Here is a 22953-nt window from a genome sequence, read left to right on the forward strand (position 1 = left end):
GCTCTAACTCTCTGGGGTCTGCCGACCGACCGGGTGAACAGATAACAAACCTGTCAAGGCGGGTTAGGACGGGGGAGAAATCCAGGGCCGGGACTGGCTGGGCTGGGGGTACAGGGGTTGATGTGTTCCAGAGGGGGGGGGGTGTGTGTGTGAATGTAGTGTGTGGTAGAGTGGTGGAGGTGGATGACATGAGAAGCCCTCTGAGGCCTGGGAGATCCACCTGTAAGGTATACAGCGTCAGCTGGCTAGCTACTTAAATGGGTCCAGCACAGCACAGCCCGATTAGATCTCTCACTGCAGACATTTTCAAATGGCTGGTCACCTTTTTCCTCTCCATTTCACCTATTCTTTACAAGGTGGATCCAAATCCACCCCTCCTCCTTCCCATCCAGTCAAAGGAGCTGTCAAGGCTCTTTCTTAAGCCTGTCAGAGAGACAGGTCAGGGGTGGAAGGTTAAGGTGGGCTGGGATGGGAGTGACTTGGGGGCTGAGGGCTGTATAACATTCATGGTGATGGTGTCCCGAGGGGTGAGGAAATGTCACTGCTCTCCTGCTACGAGGGAAATTATTCTACAAATAGAAAGGACAGAGAGAGAAGCACAACATTGCCTTTGTGAAGCAGCCTCTCAATGACTCATATTTTAGCATCTCAGCCCGCTCTGACACTGACTACTAGGACATCCATATCTTTATCCAATAGAAACCATGCAAAACAACATGGATTAGAGCTGCAACAGGTATGCCTGCCCCCTTTCTAAGTTCAGTAGTTAGACAGCACAGTATTTACCTAAATTCAAATTATAACGATATAAGCCAATCTTCCTGAAAACCAACTACACTAAATTGATAGATCCAGGTTGATCCCTTAATGGCACTTTAAAACGAGTTAGGGTTACGAAATGTGTTGATAACTGATTTACACAAGAGCAATATGTTACATTCATGCAAATGTACATGCCGTTTACTTCACACTTGAAAATGGCAAGGGGACTATTTAACAAGGTGATTGAACGAAAAGTATTCTACTGACTCATCACGTGAATAGAATCGAACATAAGGTGTTCAATAAACCAATAACAACGACACCAACACGTGCTATCAGAGAGTTAAATCTAACGATAGGCAACATACACGACTTAGACAAAGAAAACCAGAGGGACTTGTATTTCATAAACATGGAGGATTGTTAAAACGACTTTAACCAACCATTCTTTAGAGTAAGGAAAATGTTAAGAAGATTGAAAATGCAGGGTGAGGTATCAAGTCAAGAGTAACTGAAATAAATTATAGGCGAGCATCCGTTTTAAATGGCCGTCGTTCAATATTCAAATCATGATGACTTGGCAGTAGAACGTGAACTATTCTACAGTAAATGGCCTCTTGAAGCATACCAAGAAGCCTGTCTAAGAACTTAGACATGTTTATGACAAACCACAACCTCATCACTGCAGGCTAAGGGTTAGCAGGAGCTGGAGTTTAAACATTTAGTATTTTTTATTTAAAGCATCGGGTGAAATCGAATACGCGAAAGACAGTGAGAGAGAGAGAGAGAGAGAGAGAGAGAGATGGAGAGAGAGAGAGATGGAGAGAGAGATGGAGAGAGAGAGAGAGAGAGAGAGAGGGAGAGAGAGAGAGAGAGAGAGAGAGAGAGAGAGAGAGAGAGAGAGAGAGAGAGAGATGGAGAGAGAGATGGAGAGAGAGAGAGAGAGAGAGAGAGAGAGAGAGAGAGAGAGAGAGAGAGAGATGGAGAGAGAGAGAGAGAGAGAGAGAGAGAGAGAGAGAGAGAGAGAGAGAGATGGAGAGAGAGAGAGAGAGAGAGAGAGAGAGGGAGAGAGAGAGAGAGAGAGAGAGAGAGAGAGAGAGAGAGAGAGAGAGAGAGAGAGAGAGAGGGATAAAAACATCTAAACAAAACACCAGCATGCAGCCAAGATGCCTTTTTCTTTTCACTCTGCACTGTTTTTCAAAAAGCCCACATAATGTAACAGGAAAGGGAAAATAATTTAAATACAAAAGCCTGTGTTCTCATTTTGGGTGTGAAAGCACTACCAGGGCACTGGAACCTGCTTGATTTCCCCAGTCCAATTATATATCTATGTGCTCAATCCTTCCAGAATAGCAACGGCACGCCCAGGGACACCGTCTGCCTAAGCGCAGCGTGCCTAATGGAGTCCCAGAAGTTGACTCCATTTCATTGCTCCTAACTAATGGGCTGTGATATTTTCCCAAACTGACTGCTGCTCTGCCCCCTGGAAGCTAATCTAGTCAGTGCTGTGGCTGTGGAGCTAGGGCCCAGCCCGGCCCAACAGACAGACAACATCATGCCAGCCCTTAGCCAGCCAGCCCACTACACTGCCTCATTTCCCACAACAAACCCTTTATTCTATTCTACCTATTGCTGCTGGCTGATGGCTGCCGCTGTTGCCACCCCCGCCAACGCCACACGTACCCGCCCGCGCTCCCTATTCCCCTCCCCATGCTCATTAGTGCTTTCTGGCCGGGTGCTGATTGTCATACGGCCCCTGTGATGCCAGCTTCTCCCTGTGAGCCTGGCCTGCTGTGATGAATTTAAGATGCCTTTTATCTAACTGGGCTGAGGAGACACAAGGGAGAGGCAGGGGAAGGGGAAGTGTGGGACTAGAGAAGACTAGAGCCATCAGACTAGACTGACTGGACTGCTGAAGGACACTCTAAGGCTAGATACCTATTGGTCTCCAGTGGAAGCTCATGTCCAGGATGCTATGAGGAGAAATGGTCAGCCATAAATTCAATGGAATGGGTCCCTGTTTAGCCATATCGTAGCCACTGAGCATTCATCCAGATGGCTGTGGGACACACCAGTGGTGCCATACAATCACTGGCAGAGTGTCAGCATTGAGGAGTAAATATGAAGGTCTTTTTATATTTTCATATAAAAACCAGGGCAATGACTTTTTCCTCTATGCTTCCTCCATTTTGAGGCCACATGTTTAAATGAATCCCACCCCTTTTGAGCATGTATAATTGTAAGTCATTATATCATATAAATTGATTTGGGGATGATTTCCTGACATTAAAATTGCTACTTATTACACCGAGGGGAGAGAATGAAATAAGAGTTGAACATTTGCAATTATTATTTCTGTGAGGTTCAAAGTCTAGAGACATTCAAAGTGGGTTTAGATATTATAACACCGTGTTAAGTGCACAGAAATGTAATTAAATGATGGCGAACTGCACTAAAGCAGAATAATGCCCCTAAAATGTAATTTCACAAGAATACCATTTTTCCATTTAACCAGGGCCCTCTTTCATCTTAAATCTCATCCAGAGACACAATGATTCCATTTCAAGAATAAAGGACGGGTAGGTGAAAAAACTAAATTGTCTGCTTTTATGGGGTGCGTGTAGAGGTTAATTATTTTCCTAATTACGTCTAGAAACGTCAAACATTTGTTTTTCCCCTAATTGACAAGGAAATTAACAGTGGACTACATTAGCCACAGAGGGTTGCTCTCCAACCCATTGTATAATGCTTAAAAGTGGCTTTCACATGCATTATGTATAAAAAGCAATTACTGTGCCGTTGTTACTCTGTAGTACCTTAAAGCCATGGAAAATCAGCAGTGTAAATTCATCCACGAGAAGAGGCAAAACTCTAATTATTCACAATATCCAACCACCTAAAGTGGCTGCACTTAAGAATGAAAAGCACAAAGAAAAATCTAAATGCATGACACCACCAGGATGTCCACCAGAGGAGGCTGGTGGGAGGAGCTATAGGAGGATGGATTCATTGTAATGGCTAGAATGGAATCAATGGAATGGAGTCAAAGACATTGTTTCCATGTGTTTGATACCATTTCATGTATTCCATTCCAGCCATTACAATGAGCCTGTCCTCCTATAGCTCCCCCCACCAGCCTCCCCTGATGTCCACACACACACACACACACACACACACACACACACACACACACACACACACACACACACACACACACACACACACACACACACACACACACACACACACACAGGAGAGGTGAGCTACAGTACTAGGTACTAGGCACCATCAGCTCATCATCATGGCATACTGCAGTGTTCAGTATACTGTTTCTCTCTATCCCAAGACAACCAGTAGTGTTCTAGCCCAATGTGCTGTTCCAGCTACTGATTATCATGTATTCTCTGGGCAAGCCTTCACTGCATTGAACTCAGTTGGCCAGGGAGATAAGGCCCTAATGGGATAGAGGGAGAGGTTTGGAATCAGATAGCCCTGGCCTAGGCTGGCTAATGCCTGGCTAATTTACCTCTTTCCTGGGCAGCCTGGGCTAGGGCCAATGGTCTGGTAGGGGTCAGATGCAGAGGGACAATCCTGGGTTAATCCTGTCCAATCCCCTGGCCTGTTTAGTGCTGCCCTCTGACCTCTCTCTATGGCCCCAACTCTGCCAGGGTGACTCTCTTTAAACGGGTCAGAGCCAATACTCAAATTGGTTTACAGAGAATTGAATACACCACAACACTATAATGCCTCTGTTAGGCTGTAGAATCTATGAGAATGCTCTCTAGGCAGGCTGCATTTTATTAATAGCTCACTGAAAGCCATTTAGGTTATCTCTTGGCATCTAATTTGGCATCTTCTTATTAATGTGCTAGTTTAGTTTAACCAATTTATGGGTAAAAAACAAAAATAAAAACATTTATCATGACCTTTCTTATATCACTCAGACACAGGACAGACACTTTAAAACAAACGTCCTTTTGATTCAGCTGTTTTTCCATGTATGAATCTGTTATTCAATGCGTTTCTATGGGCTAATAGTAGTAGGACCAAATTCAATGTTTCATCAAATAATGTAATATATATATATAATATATATATATATATGTAATATACCTAAAGGGGTCCAAACATTCTAAATCAAATATTTTTATTTGTGAAACGGCAGCCAAGCATCGATCATCATGTCACCAGATTAAAACCCTAGATATTTATTGGAAAGGCGCATCAAGCTCATCACCATGCACTTTCACCCCATGAGAAGTTCATCCAAATGTATTTAATCTGTAACCTAATAAACTGCATGCTTTCCTGAGTTGTAGTGGTTTCCCTTCGATATGATGGTTATTATGGCTAAGAGTGGCGCAATGGGTAGCAGACGTTTTTACGGGCTACTGACCAATTCTGCTATTTAGTGTGTGTTTTTTGCGCTAATCTTATGTACTTATGTTCTCATTTCCTATGACCAAATGTTCTGGACATGTTCGGATGTTCTGGACATCAGAACAGCGATCACTAACCTCGATTTGGATGAAGACTTCTACTTCAACAAATCGACGGCACAGGACATACTGTGGACTAGGCCCTGATCCAGAGACTCGAAAAAGACAAAGCTGGTTTAAGAGAGGCCGACGTGTGGGCACCCTGATGAAACTACGTCAGCGAGCAAAGGGGAAGTCAGCTGTACAATTGAATGCGTTCAACTGAAATGTGTCTTCCGCATTTAACCCAACCCCTCTGAATCAAAGAGGTGCGGGGGGCTGCCATATTCGACATCCATGTCTTTGGCACACGGGGAACAGTGGCTTAACTGCCTTGTTCAGGGGCAGAATGACAGATCTTTACCTTGTCAGCTCGGGGATTCAATCCAGCAACCTTTCAGTGACTGGCCCAACGCTCTAACCACTAGGTTACCTGCCGCCCGAGTACATACAGTGCCTTCAGAAAGTATTCACACCGCTTGACTTTTTCCACATTGTCACGTGTGCTCCCTCTCCGGCCTCTAGGTCACCAGGCTGCTCCTTAAGGAGCACACCTGTCACCAGCATTACACGCATAATGACACTCACCTGGACTCCATCACCTCCTTGATTACCTGCCCTTTATATGTCACTCCCCTTGGTTCCTTCCCCAGGCGTCATTGTTTCTGTTTCTTGTCTGTGCGATGTTCGTGTTTTGTATTATGTTACATTTATTTATTAAAACACTCACTCCCTGAACTTGCTTCCCAACTCTCAGCGCACTCGTTATACACATTTTGTTGTGTGAATATTAAATGGTGTAAATTTTGATAATTATTTTTACTGGCCAACACACAATCCCACATAATGTCAATGCGGAATTATGTTTAATTTTTTTTCTTCTAATTAATAAAAAATGAAAAGCTGAAATGTCTTGAGTCAATAGGTATTCAACCCCTTTGTTATGGCACGCCTAAATAAGTTCAGGAGTAAAAATAGCTTAACAAGAAAAGTCAATAATAATAGTGTTCAATAATAGTGTTCACCATGATTGTTTTGAATGGCTACTTCACCTCTGTACCCCACACATACAATTATCTGTAAGGTCGCTCAGTCGAACAGTGAATTTCAAACCAGGGAGGTTTTCCAATGTCTCTTAAAGAAGGGCACCTATTGATAGATGGGTAAAAATAAAAAAGCAGACATTGAATATCCTTTTGAGCATGATGCAGTTATTAATTACACTTTGGATGGTGTATCCATACATCCAGTCAGTACAAAGATACAGGTGTCCTTCCTAACTCAGTTCCCGGAGACGAAGGAAACCGCTCAGGGAATTCACCATGAGGCCAATGGTGACTTTAAAACAGTTACATAGTTTAATTGTCACGTTCCTGACCTGTTTTCTGTTATTTTTGTATGTGTTTAGTTGGTCAGGGCGTGAGTTGGGGTGGGCATTCTATGTTTTGTGTTTCTATGTTTAGGTCACTTGTAATTAGCCTTATATGGTTCTCAATCAGGGACAGGTGTTTGACGTTTCCTCTGATTGAGAACCATATAAAGGTAGGCTGTTCACACTGTTTGTTTGTGGGTGATTGTCTTCCGTGTCTGTGTCTGTGCACCACACGGGACTGTTTCGTTTGTTCGTTCGTTTGTGTCGTCTGTACCAGTTCATGCGTTCTTCGTGTTATGTAAGTTCGTTTGTTCTGGTCTGTTTGACTTCGTTTATTATTTTGTAAATTCTCAAGTATGTTTAGTTTTCGTCTTGTTTAATAAATATTCATGTCGTATCACAACGCTGCGTTTTGGTCAAATCCCTACTCCTCCTCTTCAGACGAAGAGGAGGAGGACGATCGTTACAGAATCACCCACCAACCAAAGACCAAGCGGCGTGGGAGAGCGCAACAAAGAAACCAGGACTCGTGGACATGGGAGGAAATATTGGACGGAAAAGGACCCTGGGCTCAGACAGGGGAATATCGCCGCTCTGTTGAAGAGAGGGAGGCAGCTAAAGCCCAGGAGCGGTGGTATGAGGAGGCAGCAAGGAGACGTGGCTGGAAACCCGAAAAGCCTGTGAGTAAACCCCAAAAATTTCTTGGGGGGGGTCTTAAAGGGAGAGTGGCGAAGTCAGGTAGGAGACCTGCGCCTACTCCCTGTACTTACCGTGGAGAGCGAGAGTACGGGCAGACACCGTGTTACGCAGTAGAGCGCATGGTGTCTCCTGTACGCGTGCATAGCCCGGTTCGGTACATTCCAGCTCCACGTATCGGCCGGGCTAGATTGAGTATTGAGCCGGATGTCATGAAGCCGGCCCTACATATCTGGCCACCAGTACGTCTCCTCGGGCCGGCTTACATGGCACCAGCCTTACGCATGGTGTCCCCGGTTCGCCTACATAGCCCGGTGCGGGTTATTCCACCTCCCCGCACTGGTCGGGCGACGGGGAGCATACAACCAGGTAAGGTTGGGCAGGCTCAGTGCTCAAGGGAGCCAGTACGCCTGCACGGTCCGGTATTTCCGGCGCCACCTTCCCGCTCCAGGCCAGTACCACCAGTGCCTACACCACGCACCAGGTTTCCAGTGCGTCTCCAGAGTCCTGTTCCTCCTCCACGCACTCTCCCTGTGGTGCGTGTCTCCAGCCCAGTGCCTCCAGTCCCGGCACCACGCATCAAGCCTCCTGTGCGTCTCCAGAGCCCTGTACGCACTGTTCCTTCTCCCCGTACTCGCCCTGATGTGCGTGCCCTCAGCCCGGTACCACCAGTGCCGGTACCACGCACCAGGCCTATAGTACGCCTTGAGAGTCCAGTGTGCCCTGTTGTCGTTCCCCGCACTAGCCTGAAGGTGCGTGTCTTTAGCCCGGTACCTCCAGTTCCGGCACCACGCACCAGGCCTACAGTGCGTCTCAGCCGGCCAGAGTCTGCCGTCTGCCCAGCGGCGCCTGAACTGCCCGTCTGCCCAACGGCGCCTGAACTGTCCGTCTGCCCAACGCCGTCTGAACTGTCCGTCTGCCAAGCGCCGCATGAACTGCCCGTCTGCATTGAGCCTTCAAAGCCGCCCGTCGGTACTGAGCCTTCAAAGCCGCCCGTCTGCCATGAGCCTGCAAAGCCGCCCGTCTGCCATGAGCCTACAGAGCCGTCCGCCAGACAGGAGCCGCTAGAGCCTTCCGCCAGACAGGAGCCGCTAGAGCCTTCCGCCAGACAGGAGCCGCTAGAGCCTTCCGCCAGACAGGAGCAGCCAAAGCCTTCCGCCAGACAGGATCAGCCAGAGCCTTCCGCCAGACAGGATCAGCCAGAGCCTTCCGCCAGACAGGATCAGCCAGAGCCGTCCAGCCAGGATCAGCCAGAGCCGTCCAGCCAGGACCAGCCAGAGCCGTCCAGCCAGGACCAGCCAGAGCCGTCCAGCCAGGACCAGCCAGAGCCGTCCAGCCAGGACCAGCCAGAGCCGTCCAGCCAGGATCCGCCAGAGCCGTCCAGCCAGGATCCGCCAGAGCCGGCCAGCCAGGATCCGCCAGAGCCAGCCAGCCAGGATCCGCCAGAGCCAGCCAGCCAGGATCCGCCAGAGCCAGCCAGCCAGGATCCGCCAGCCAGCCAGGATCCGCCAGAGCCAGCCAGCCAGGATCCGCCCCTCAGTCCGGAGCTGCCCCTCAGTCCGGTGCTGCCCCTCAGTCCGGTGCTGCCCCTCAGTCCGGTGCTGCCCCTCAGTCCGGAGCTGCCCCTCAGTCCGGAGCTGCCCCTTAGTCCGGTGCTGCGTACATGGAGGGTGGTTGTTAGGAGGAGGCCACGGGGGCGAGTAAGGAGGCGGACAAAGACATTGTTAAGGTGGGGTCCACGTCCCACGCCAGAGCCGCCACCGTGGACAGACGCCCACCCAGACCCTCCCCTAGAATTTATGGTGGTGCGCCCGGAGTTCGCACCTTAAGGGGTGCACCGGGTATACCGGACCGTGAAGGAGGACACGCGCTCTTGAGCACCGAGCCTGCCCAACCTTACCAGGTTGAATGATTCCCGTAGCCCTGCCAGTGCGGCGAGTGATAGCCCGCACTGAGCTATGCTGGCGAACCGGGGACACCATTTGTAAGGCTGGTGCCATGTACGCCGGCCCGAGGAGACGCACTGGAGGCCAGATGCGTTGGGCCGGCTTCATGACACCCGGCTCGATGCCCAACCTAGCCCTACCAGTGCGGCGAGGTGGAATAGCCCGCACTGGACTAAGCACGCGTACTGGGGACACCATGCGCTTTACCCCATAACACGGTGTCTGACCAGTACGACGCCCTCTCACTCCACGGTAAGCACGGGGAGTTGGCTCAGGTATCCTACCCGGCTTTGCCACACCCCGCGTGTGCCCCCCCCCCCCCCCCCAAGAAATGTTGGGGTCTGACTCTCGGGCTCCCAACCGCGTCGCCGCGCTGCCTCCTCATACCAGCGCCTCTCTGCCTTTGCTGCCTCCAACTCCGCCTTGGGACGGCGATATTCCCCTGGCTGAACCCAGGGTCCTTTGCCGTCCAGGATCTCTTCCCAGGTCCACGAGTCCTGTGTCTTCTGTTGCTGCTGTCGCTGCCCTTCTCCACTCCGCTTGGTCCTTTGTTGGTGGATGTTTCTGTAATGGTAGTCGTCATATTCCTCCTCCTCGGACGAGGAGAGGCGAGAAGGATCGGACCAATACGCGGAGTGGTTAGTGTTCATGATGAATGATTTATTATAATGGAAAAACTGAACACTGAAAATACAAAACAAATAAACGAAGTGCAGAAAACAGATACAGTACCGTGTGGTGAAAAACACAAACACGGAAACAAACACCCACAAAACACACGTGAAACCCAGGCTGCCTAAGTATGATTCTCAATCAGGGACAACGATTGACAGCTGCCTCTGATTGAGAATCACACCAGGCCGAACACAAAAATCCCAACATAGAAAATCAACCATAGACAAACCCACCCAACTCACGCCCTGACCAACTAAAATAAATACAAGACAAAGGAAAACAGGTCAGGAACGTGACACTACCGTCCGGTTGAAATATTATTGATTATTTATTGTAAAAACAACCTGAGGATTGATTATAAAAAACGTTTGACATGTTTCTACGAATTTTACGGATACTATTTGGAATTTTCGTCTGCCCGTCATGACCGCACGAGCCTGTGGATTACTGAACAAAACGCGGCAACCAAATGGAGGTTTTTGGATATAAAGAGAATCTTTATCGAACAAAACAAACATTTATTGTGTAACTGGGAGTCTCGTGAGTGCAAACATACGAAGATCATCAAAGGTAAGTGATTAATTGTATTGCTTTTCTGACTTTCGTGACCAATCTACTTTGCTGCTAGCTGTTTGTAATGTTTTGTCTGCTGAGAGCTGTCCTCACATAATCGCATGGTTAGCTTTCACCGTAAAGCCTTTTTGAAATCTGACATGCCGGCTGGATTAACAACAAGTTAAGCTGTGTTTTGGTGTATTGCACTTGTGATTTCATGAAAATTAAATATTTTTTGTAATTTAATTTGAATTTGGCGCTCTGCAATTCACCGGATGCAGACGAAAATGATCCCGCTAAAGGGATCTGTGCGGCAAGAGGTTATTAATAAGTGCATCGACGATGTCGTCCCCACAGTGACCATACGTACATATCCGAACCAGAAGCCATGGATTACAGGCAACATCCTCACTGAGCTGAAGGCTAAAACTGCCACTTTCAAGGAGTGAGAAACTAATCCGGACGCTTATAAGAAATCCCGCTATGCCCTCCGACGAACCATTAAACAGGCAAAGCGTCAATACAGAACTAAGCTCGAATCCTACTACACCAGCGCTGACGCTCGTCGGGTGTAGCAGGGCATGCAAACTATCACGGATTGAGCTGCCCAGTGATGCAAGCCTACCAGAAAAGCGAAATGCCTTATATGCTCGCTTCAAGGGAAGCAACATTGAACCATGCATTAGAGCAGCAGCTGTTCCGGACGACTGTGTGATCACGCTCTCCGTAGCCAATGTGAGTAAGACCTTTAAACATGTTAACATTCACAAGGCCACAGGGCCAGACGGATTACCAAGACGCGTACTCAGAAACTGTGCTACCCAGCTGGCAAGTGTCTTCACTGACATTTTCAACATCTACCTGACCCAGTCTGTAATACCTACATGTTTCAAGCAGACCACCATAGCACCCAGGTGGTGAAGGTAGGCAACAACACATCCATCATGCTGACCCCCAACACGGGGGCCCCTCAGGGGTGCGTGCTTAGTCCCCTCCTATACTCTCTGTTCACCCACGACTGCGTGGCCACGCACGACTCAAGTACTATTATTAAGTTTGCCGACGACACAACGGTGGTACGCCTGATCACTAACGATGATGAGACAGCCAATAGTGAGGAGGTCAGAGACCTGCAGTGTGGTCCCAGGACAACAACCTCTCCCTCAACATTAGCAAGACAAAGGAGCTGATCATGGACTACAGGAAACGGTGGGCCGAGCACGCCCCCATTCGCATTGACGGGGCTGTAGTGGAGCGTGTCGAGACCTTCAACTTCCTCTGTGTCCACATTACTAAGGATCTATCATGGTCCACACACACCAACACAGTCGTGAAGAGGGCACCACAATGCCTCTTCCCCCTCAGGAGGCTGAAAAGATTTGGCACAGGCCCTCAGACTCTCAAAAAGTTCTACAGCTGCACCATTGAGAGCAACTTGACTGGCTGCATCACCGCTTGGTATGGCAACTGCTTGGGATCCAACCGCATGGCGCTACAGTACATCACTTGGGCCGAACTCCCTGCCATCCAGGACCTCTATACCATGTGGTGTAAGAGGAAGGCCCCAAAAAAAGACTCCAGCCACCTAAGTCATAGACTGTTCTCTCTTATGGGAAGCATTTCACTGTTAGTCTACATCTGTTGTTTACGAAGCACGTGAATAATACAATTTTATTTTATTTGAAATCAATATTTGCGCATAAAAGCGGTTCCACAGGCATTTCTCACATAATTAATTTTACCTACACAAAAAGATCCCACTTTGTTTTGTCAACATTTGAAAATGTACAGACACATTTGCTGTTTCCATCATGTCTGTCATGACATTTTTTAATCCAACATGTACTTTACTCGCATAAAAAGGTTGGATGGGAACCTGGTTACTGAGAAGAAAGAGTGAATGAATGGAAGCTAGCTGTGTGTAGTTGTGGGAGTGAAAAACAAGATGAATTTCATACATGTTTGTCGGTTTATTGGAGCTCAAATCATTATCTGCAGAGCATGATCTGTAATATATTATGATGAGGGAGGGAGGGAGGGAGGGAGGGAGGGAGGGAGGGAGGGAGGGAGGGAGGGAGGGAGGGAGGGAGGGAGGGAGGGAGGGAGGGAAAAGGGTTGAGGGACGTGTGTACATGAATAGAGAGGGGGAAGTGTATTTCTGATTAATGTGGAACGATTTTCCAACAAAGGATTGGGTGCAATTTCACCACCGCTTGACGCAAGACTACTGTCATTCCATTATAGATGGCTGGCAGATTAATCTCTGTCACTCTTTTCAATTTACACTTTCGTCGTGCTGCAGCAAGAGATAGAATTTTCCTGTGTGTATGAATACAGTAACTGAAGGGGCTCAACGCTCCTCATCAGGAGTGAATGGGACACACCACACACACACGCCTCTTCGGAAGCACTTATCCTCTTATTGCGTACACTTATTCAATTTCTGTGTCAATATCGACCGTAATCAAATGGGGTGGTGTGACAAGTAGGATGAAAGCCTTTATGTGTGTGTGTGCGAATGCGTGTGTGAGAGCAGTAAATCTCCCTGCTGACAGGACAGGACAGGGCTGGATGAAATACTATTGTTTTCGGAGAATCATAAAGAATAAAATATAAATAACTTACAGTACTATGACGTCGTGCACATTTGAAAGAGATTAAGCCAATGCTCGTTCAGTAGATTGTTTGTTATCATAACGGTCACTAGTATCTACTTAAAAAAAAATCTACATAATGTTCTTTGGTTCTGTACAAGATGGATTTTTTTGAAGTGTGACCAAATGTTGAGTTCTTAGCAGATTAACATCTGAGTTTGTGTAGCTTAAAGAGTAGCTAAAATACTAATGTACTCCAACACTAGTATGACAGAACATTTACACACTGTAATGCATCTAATGTGTATCATTTGCTTAAGGAGCGACTGAACCTATAAACCAAATAATCCCGTTGAATGACTTATGTTGCGTCGATATGAGTCAGAAACATTTATTCTAATGTCAATATTGACATACTACAGTATAAATTGGATAATTTTGGTCATATAGTCATCAGTCTTGTCCAAAACTGAGTTTGAAATCAGAGTGTTTCTTAACAAGTAAATTAAGGTTGGGTTTGTATTACAATTCATGCCCCTTTTTGCTAAGCTCCACGCGCAAATCGCCTCACAACATTTTGAGACTGAAAAGCAGTATATGGATTGACCATGCCTCCGGCTCTCTATAGGAGATGTTGTACCCATTGTGACTATTAAAACCTACCCTAACCAAAAACGTGGATAGATGGCAGCATTTGCACAAAACTGAAAGTGCGAACCACTGCATTTAACCATGGCAAGGTGACTGGGAACATGGCAGAATACAAACAGTGTAGTTATTCCCTCCGTAAAGCAATCAAACAGGCAAAACGTCAGTATAGAGACAAAGTGGAGTCGCAATTCAACGGCTAAGACACAAGACGTATGTGACAGGGTCTACAGACAATCACGGATTACAAAGGGAAAACAAGCCATGTCGCGGACACTGACGTCTTGCTTCCGGACAAGCTAAACACCTTTTTCGCCCACTTTTAGGACAACAAAGTGCCCCGACGCCGCCCGCTACCAAAGACTGGGCTTTCCTTCTCCATGGCCGATGTAAGTAAGACATAAAGGCATTTAAGCATGTTAACCCTCGCAAGGCTGCTGGCCCAGACGGCATCCCAAGCCGCGTCCTCAGAGCAAGCGCAGACCATCTGGCTGGAGTGTTTAGGAACATATTCAATCTCTCCCTATCCCAGTCTGCTGTCCCCACATGCTTCAAGATGGCCACCATTGTTGCTGTACAGAAGAAAGCAAAGGTTTCTGAACTAAATGACTATCGCCCCGTAGCACTCACTTCTGTCATCATGAAGTGCTTTGAGAGACTAGTCAAGGATCATATCACCTCTATCTTACCCTAGACCCACTTCAATTTGCTTACCGCCCCAACAGATCCACAGACAATGTAATCGCCATCGCACTGCACACTGCCCTATCCCATCTGCACAAGAGGAAACACTTGTTCATTGACTATAGCTCAGCATTCAACACCATAGTACCCTCCAAGCTCATCACTAAGCTCGAGGACCTGGGTCTGAACCCCGCCCTGTGCAACTGGGTCCAGGAAAATAACCTCTCACTCAACGTCAACAAGACAAAGGGGCTGATCGTGGACTTCAGGAAAGAGCAGAGAGAGCACCCCCCTATCCACATCGACGGGACCACAGTGGAGAAGGTGGAACGCTTCAAGTTCCTCGGCATACTCATCACTGACAAACTTAAATGGTCCACCCACGCAGACAGTGTGGTGAAGAAAGCGCAACAGCGCCTCTTCAACCTCAGGAGGCTAAAGAAATTTGGCTTGGCACCTAAAACCCTCACAAACTTTTACAGATGCACAATTGAGAGCATCCTGTCGGGCTGTATCACTGCCTGGTACGGCAACTGCACCGCCCACAAAAGCAGTGCTCTCCAGAGGGTGGTGCGGTCTGCCCAACGCATCACAGCGGTGCAAATTACATGCCCTCTAGAACACCTACAGCACCCGATGTCACAGGAAGGCCATAAAGATTATCAAGGACAACAACCACCCGAGCCACTGCCTGTTCACCCCGCTATCATCCAGAAGGCAAGGTCAGTACAGGTGCATCAAAGCTGAGACGAGAGACTGAACAACAGCTTCTATCTCAAGGCCATCACTGTTAAATAGCATTCACTAGCACATTAGAGGCTGCTGTCCTATATACATAGACTTGAAATCATTGGCCACTTTAATAATGGAGCACTAGTCACTTTAGTAATGTTTACATATTTTGTATTACTCATCTCATATGTATATACTGTATTCTATTCTATTGTACTGTATCTTAGTCTATACCGCACTGACATTGCTCGTACAAATATTTATATATTCTTAATTCCATTCCTTTAGTTAGACGTGTGTGTATTGTTGTGAAATTGTTAGATATTACTTGTTAGATATTACTGCACTGTTGGAGATAGAAACACAAGCATTTCGCTACACCCGCAATAACATCTGCTAAACACGTGTATGTGACCAATACAATTTGATTTGATTTTACTGTGTGTAATGTGAAATTTGAAAAGTTGTATAAAAACATACCCGGCTAGATAGAATAGTAAGCTCGTTCCCCAGCCAAGCGGTTACAGTGAGTAGTCATTTTGGTTGTGAAGTGCATTAGCAAGAAGCTTTGTTATTTCTTTCGAACAAAATGCAATTTACCCCTTGGTTGTCTATTATACCACCCTGTCACAGACCCTCCCAGTCAACACCACCTCATCAGATTGCCTGCTGCAGTTCAAGAGATGTTCAGTTAGCAGCTGAACATGCAGCATAGTTAAGATCAGCGAGGCGGCCCTTATCATGCAGACATGCCCTCACTGTGATCATTCCTATGGAAGGAACAGTCATCCACATGTTGGCAAGTATTCCTGTTGAATTCCTGTTGAATTTGCAGACGTGTTGCTGTGCGTTTTGTTGCTGTGCGTTTTGCTGCCAACTTTACTTTGCTAGCTGACAACTTTACGTTTTCTTTTTTTCTTTTTAATTACCGTTTATATTTTTAGTTTTTCCATCGCAACTTTTTTCCCTCATTCAACTTTTTCACTCCGGACGCTTTATCTGGACATGGTTCGTCAGCACCTTCAACAGCTGAAGCTAAGTAGTAACATTAACATGACGTCTTCTAATTGCAGACGCTGTACTCATAATATACAGGAGAACGATCGCCTTACGGCGAGGATAGCTGTGCTACAAGCCCAGCTTCAGACGCAATCGTTAGGCAAGGGTAATTTCAGTGTAGGAAAGGAAGAAACAGCGTCTGTGCCACCAGTAAGTACAGATAGTAACGTTAATATAAACCCCCCCGCTCAGTCCCCGCAGCCGGACAACTTTCTCATGGCTTCTGGAGGGAAATGCTGTAGGAATGCTCAACTGGTGTCGCTCATTCAGCCGACAGAAACTTTCAACCGGTTCTCCCCATTATGTAGCGAGTCGGAGTCTGAGGCTGAGTCTTCTCTTGTCTCTACTCCTCCCGCTACGGGGTCTGAGACGCCGAAGGCTCCAACCATTAGCTCTGACAAATTGAAAACCCTAGTCATTGGCGACTCCATTACCCGCAGTATTAGACTTAAAACGAATCACCCAGCGATCATACACTGTTTACCAGGGGGCAGGGCTACCGACGTTAAGGCTAATCTAAAGATGGTGCTGGCTAAAGCTAAATCTGGCGAGTGTAGAGAGTATAGAGATATTGTTATCCACGTCGGCACCAACGATGTTAGGATGAAACAGTCAGAGGTCACCAAGTGCAACATAGCTTCAGCGTGTAAATCAGCTAGAAAGATGTGTCGGCATCGAGTAATTGTCTCTGGCCCCCTCCCAGTTAGGGGGAGTGACGAGCTCTACAGCAGAGTCTCAGCACTCAATCGCTGGTTGAAAACTGTTTTCTGCCCCTCCCAAAAGATAGAATTTGTAGATAATTGGCCCTCTTTCTGGGACTCACCCACAAACAGGACCAAGCCTGACCTGCTGAGGAGTGACGGACTCCATCCTAGCTGGAGGGGTGCTCTCATCTTATCTACCAACATAGATAGGGCTCTAACTCCTCTAGCCCCACAATGAAATAGGGTGCAGGCCAGGCAGCAGGCTGTTAGCCAACCTGCTAGCTTAGTGGAGTCTGCCAATAGCACAGTCAGTGTAGTCAGCTCAGCCATACCCATTGAGACTGTGTCTGTGCCTCGACCTAGGTTGGGCAAAACTAAACATGGCGGTGTTCGCCTTAGCAATCTTATTAGGATAAAGACCTCCTCCATTCCTGCCATTATTGAAAGAGATCGTGATACCTCACATCTCAAAATAGGGTTACTTAATGTTAGATCCCTCACTTCAAAGGCAGTCATAGTCAATGAACTAATCACTGATCATAATCTTGATGTGATTGGCCTGACTGAAACATGGCTTAAGCCTGATGAATTTACTGTGTTAAATGAGGCCTCACCTCCTGGTTACACTAGTGACCATATCCCCCGTGCATCCCGCAAAGGCGGAGGTGTTGCTAACATTTACGATAGCAAATTTCAATTTACAAAAAAAAAAATGACGTTTTCGTCTTTTGAGCTTCTAGTCATGAAATCTATGCAGCCTACTCAATCACTTTTTATAGCTACTGTTTACAGGCCTCCTGGGCCATATACAGCGTTCCTCTCTGAGTTCCCTGAATTCCTATCAGACCTTGTAGTCATAGTAGATCATATTCTAATTTTTGGTGATTTTAATATTCATATGGAGAAGTCCACAGACCCACTCCAAAAGTCTTTCGGAGCCATCATCGACTCAGTGGGTTTTGTCCAACATGTCTCTGGACCTACTCACTGCCACAGTCATACTCTGGACCTAGTTTTGTCCCATGGAATAAATGTTGTAGATCTTAATGTTTTTCCACATAATCCTGGACTATCGGACCACCATTTTATTACGTTTGCAATCGCAACAAATAATCTGCTCAGACCCCAACCAAGGAGCATAAAAAGTTGTGCTATAAATTCTCAGACAACACAAAAATTCCTTGATGCCCTTCCAGACTCCTTCTGCCTACCCAAGGACGTCAGAGGACAAAAATCAGTTAACCACTTAACTGAGGAACTCAATTTAACCTTGCGCAATACCCTAGATGCAGTTGCACCCCTAAAAACGAAAAACATTTGTCATAAGAAACTAGCTCCCTGGTATACAGAAAATACCCGAGCTTTGAAGCAAGCTTCCAGGAAATTGGAACGGAAATGGCGCCACACCAAACTGGAAGTCTTCCGACTAGCTTGGAAAGACAGTACCGTGCAGTACCGAAGAGCCCTCACTGCTGCTCGATCATCCTACTTTTCCAACTTAATCGAGGAAAATAAGAACAATCCAAAATTTCTTTTTGATACTGTTGCAAAGCTAACTAAAAAGCAGCATTCCCCAAGAGAGGATGGCTTTCACTTCAGCAGTAATAAATTCATGAACTTCTTTGAGGAAAAGATCATGACCATTAGAAAGCAAATTACGGACTCCTCTTTGAATCTGCGTATTCCTCCAGGGCTTAGCTGTCCTGGATCTGCACAGCTCTCCCAGGGCCTGGGATCGGGAGAGACACTTAAGTGTTTTAGTACTATATCTCTTGACACAATGATGAAAATGATCATGGCCTCTAAACCTTCAAGCTGCATACTGGATCCTATTCCTACTAAACTACTGAAAGAGCTGCTTCCTGTGCTTGGCCCTCCTATGTTGAACATAATAAACAGCTCTCTATCCACCGGATGTGTACCAAACTCACTAAAAGTGGCAGTGATAAAGCCTCTCTTGAAAAAGCCAAACCTTGACCCGGAAAATATAAAAAACTATCGGCCTATATCGAATCTTCCATTCCTCTCAAAAAATTTTGAAAAAGCTGTTGCGCAGCAACTCACTGCCTTTCTGAAGACAAACAATGTATACGAAATGCTTCAGTCTGGTTTTAGACCCCATCATAGCACTGAGACTGCACTTGTGAAGGTGGTAAATGACCTTTTAATGGCGTCAGACCGAGGCTCTGCATCTGTCCTCGTGCTACTAGACCTTAGTGCTGCCTTTGACACCATCGATCACCACATTCTTTTGGAGAGACTGGAAACCCAAATTGGTCTACACGGACAAGTTCTGGCCTGGTTTAGATCTTACCTGTCGGAAAGATATCAGTTTGTCTCTGTGAATGGTTTGTCCTCTGACAAATCAACTGTACATTTCGGTGTTCCTCAAGGTTCCGTTTTAGGACCACTATTGTTTTCACTATATATTTTACCTCTTGGGGATGTTATTCGAAAACATAATGTTAACTTTCACTGCTATGCGGATGACACACAGCTGTACATTTCAATGAAACATGGTGAAGCCCCAAAATTGCCCTCGCTAGAAGCCTGTGTTTCAGACATAAGGAAGTGGATGGCTGAAAACTTTCTACTTTTAAACTCGGACAAAACAGAGATGCTTGTTCTAGGTCCCAAGAAACAAAGAGATCTTCTGTTAAATCTGACAATTCATCTTGATGGTTGTAAAGTCGTCTCAAATAAAACTGTGAAGGACCTCGGCGTTACTCTTGACCCTGATCTCTCTTTTGACGAACATATCAAGACTGTTTCAAGGACAGCTTTTTTCCATCTACGTAATATTGCAAAAATCAGAAATTTTCTGTCCAAAAATGATGCAGAAAAATTAATCCATGCATTTGTTACTTCTAGGTTAGACTACTGCAATGCTCTACTTTCCGGCTACCCGGATAAAGCACTAAATAAACTTCAGTTAGTGCTAAATACGGCTGCTAGAATCCTGACTAGAACCAAGAAATTTGATCATATTACTCCAGTGCTAGCTTCCCTACACTGGCTTCCTGTTAAGGCAAGGGCTGATTTCAAGGTTTTACTGTTAACCTATAAAGCGTTACATGGGCTTGCTCCTACCTATCTTTCCGAGTTGGTCCTGCCGTACATACCAATACGTACGCTACGGTCACAAGACGCAGGCCTCCTAATTGTCCCTAGAATTTCTAAGCAAACAGCGGGAGGCAGGGCTTTCTCCTATAGATCTCCATTTTTATGGAACAGTCTGCCTACCCATGTGAGAGACGCAGACTCGGTCACAACCTTTAAGTCTTTACTGAAGACTTATCTCTTCAGTAGGTCATATGATTGAGTGTAGTCTGGCCCAGGAGTGTGAAGGTGAACGGAAAGGCTCTGGAGCAACGAACCGCCCTTGCTGTCTCTGCCTGGCCGGTTCCCCTCTCTCCACTGGGATTCTCTGCCTCTAACCCTATTACAGGGGCTGAGTCACTGGCTTACTGGTGCTCTTTCATGCCGTCCCTAGGAGGGGTGCGTCACTTGAGTGGGTTGAGTTACTGACGTGATCTTCCTGTCTGGGTTGGCGCCCCCCCTTGGTTTGTGCTGTGGTGGAGATCTTTGTGGGCTATACTCGGCCTTGTCTCAGGATTGTAAGTTGGTGGTTGAAGATATCCCTCTAGTGGTGCGGGGGCTGTGCTTTGGCAAAGTGGGTGGGGTTATATCCTTCCTGTTTGGCCCTGTCCGGGGGTATCTTCGGATGGGGCCACAGTGTCTCCTGACCGCTCCTGTCTCAGCCTCCAGTATTTATGCTGCAGTAGTTTATGTGTCGGGGGGCTAGGGTCAGTTGGTTATACCTGGAGTACTTCTCCTGTCTTATCCAGTGTCCTGTGTGAATTTAAGTATGCTCTCTCTAATTCTCTCGTTCTCTCTTTCTTTCTCTCTCTCTGAGAACCTGAGCCCTAGGACCATACGTCAGGACTACCGGGCATGATGACTCCTTGCTGTCCCCAGTCCGCCTGGCCTTGCTGCTATTCCAGTTTCAACTGTTCTGCCTGCGGTTACGGAACCCCTACCTGTCCCAGACCTGCTGTTTTCAACTCTTAATGATCGGCTATGAAAAGCCAACTGAGATTTATTCCTGATTATTATTTGACCATGCTTGTCATTTATGAACATTTTGAAAATCTTGGCTCTCTCTAATTTTCTCCTTCTCTCTTTCTTTCTCTCGGAGGACCTGAGCCCTAGGACCATACGTCGGGACTACCGGGCGTGGTGGCTCCTTGCTGTCCCCAGTCCGCCTGGCCTTGCTGCTATTCCAGTTTCAACTGTTCTGCCTGCGGTTATGGAACCGCCACCTGTCCCAGACCTGTTGTTTTTCAACTCTTAATGATCGGCTATGAAAAGCCAACTGAAAATTATTCATGATTATTATTTGACCATGCTTGTCACTTATGAACATTTTTGAACATCTTGGCATAGTTCTGTTATAATCTCCACCCGGCACAGCCAGAAGAGGACTGGCCACCCCTCATAGCCTGGTTCCTCTCTAGGTTTCTTCCTAGGTTTTGGCCTTTCTAGGGAGTTTTTCCTAGCCACCGTGCTTCTACACCTGCATTACTAGCTGTTTGGGGTTTTAGGCTGGGTTTCTGTACAGCACTTCGAGATATTAGCTGATGTACGAAGGGCTATATAAAATAAACTTGATTGAACTTGATTGATATTCGGCCAGCAACCTTCTAACTGCCATTGCTAATAGAAAAGTGACTGTGTTTTTGTTCACAGATGCATCTATGGAGCCATCACTTGGAGACTTGCAAGATGATAGGATGGAATCTTGACCGACAGACAGGCTTGATACTGATGCCTCTGAATGGAGAGGGACCAGGCACTCAACACATCAACAATGTGAGAGTGAAGGTGATTACTAATAATACAGTACAGCAGAAATGTCCAGTATTTGCAACACCCTTTTCATTCCATACGTCACTGATGAACTCTGCTTCAACTCTGCATAGTTCTACAGATGGAGAGGACTGTAGATGCTTTTGCCAGACACCAGCCTCGTCGTTTGATTGGAAGACCCTCAGTGGGTAGGTTTTATCTGACATGTTCAAACTTCAACATAGTACCTGCTTGTGTGTCAGATATGACCTATCCTAACTGTAATTGGTAATAGTACAGTGACACGTGTGTATGTGTTCACAAAAACATGTATGGAGCCATACATGGAGACTTGCAAGATGATGTGATGAAGTCCATACTGACAGACGGGCTTGATACTGATGTCTCTGAATGGAGAGAGACCTGGCACTCGACATTAAACTATTTTAAGAAACGCCTTTGCAAGCATTTGGCAACATAACCTATGATGATGATACTTTCAAAGCAGATGACAGGTTCAAAAGAGCTTGAAACAAAGAAGAGGTTTGTGACATATCCTTTCCTGAGGCGAGTCACCCTCCAAAGGCCAGAAGCATGACAGCAGAGAAATAGTTCTCCACTGATCTGTAATCCGGCACCGCAGGAAAAACAAGTTTCAAAAATGTCCACCAGTGCTAAAAATGACAGTATGGTGATTTGTAATGGATTCTTGAAATCTAACAATTCTAAGAAAAGGGCATAATGGGCTGTATCTGAGATTCTCATTTCAACGCATCACAGAGAAGATTTCCATCCAAAATACGGAGCACCCAACCGCACAAATAGTATCCAAAACTCCAGGAAGAAAGAAACATCTCCTAAAACTGAAACCACACACTGGCTTTAGCTAATGGAGAAGCTTCAGCTGGTTGCTATGTAACAATGCATGATGATTAGGCTTAAGGAAACATATAAACATGACTGCATATGAAACTGAATCTCCGAGAGAGATGGGAAATAAACAAAGACGGTGGGAGGGCTGGGTATAGCGAGGCCGCAGCTAGCACTCGAGTGTCATAAATACGACATCACAGCAGCCATCCTGCAGATTCCTGGGGTCTGACTAGATTGCAGATGGAAAAGTGAGCCTTAAAACCACATCCCCAACAACGGGAGAAAATAAATAATTTTTCATAACTGTTTCTATTTACTGGAAGCCTT

The sequence above is a fragment of the Salvelinus namaycush genome, chromosome 3, assembly GCF_016432855.1.
Source record: "Salvelinus namaycush isolate Seneca chromosome 3, SaNama_1.0, whole genome shotgun sequence".
Lineage (NCBI taxonomy): Eukaryota > Metazoa > Chordata > Actinopteri > Salmoniformes > Salmonidae > Salvelinus > Salvelinus namaycush.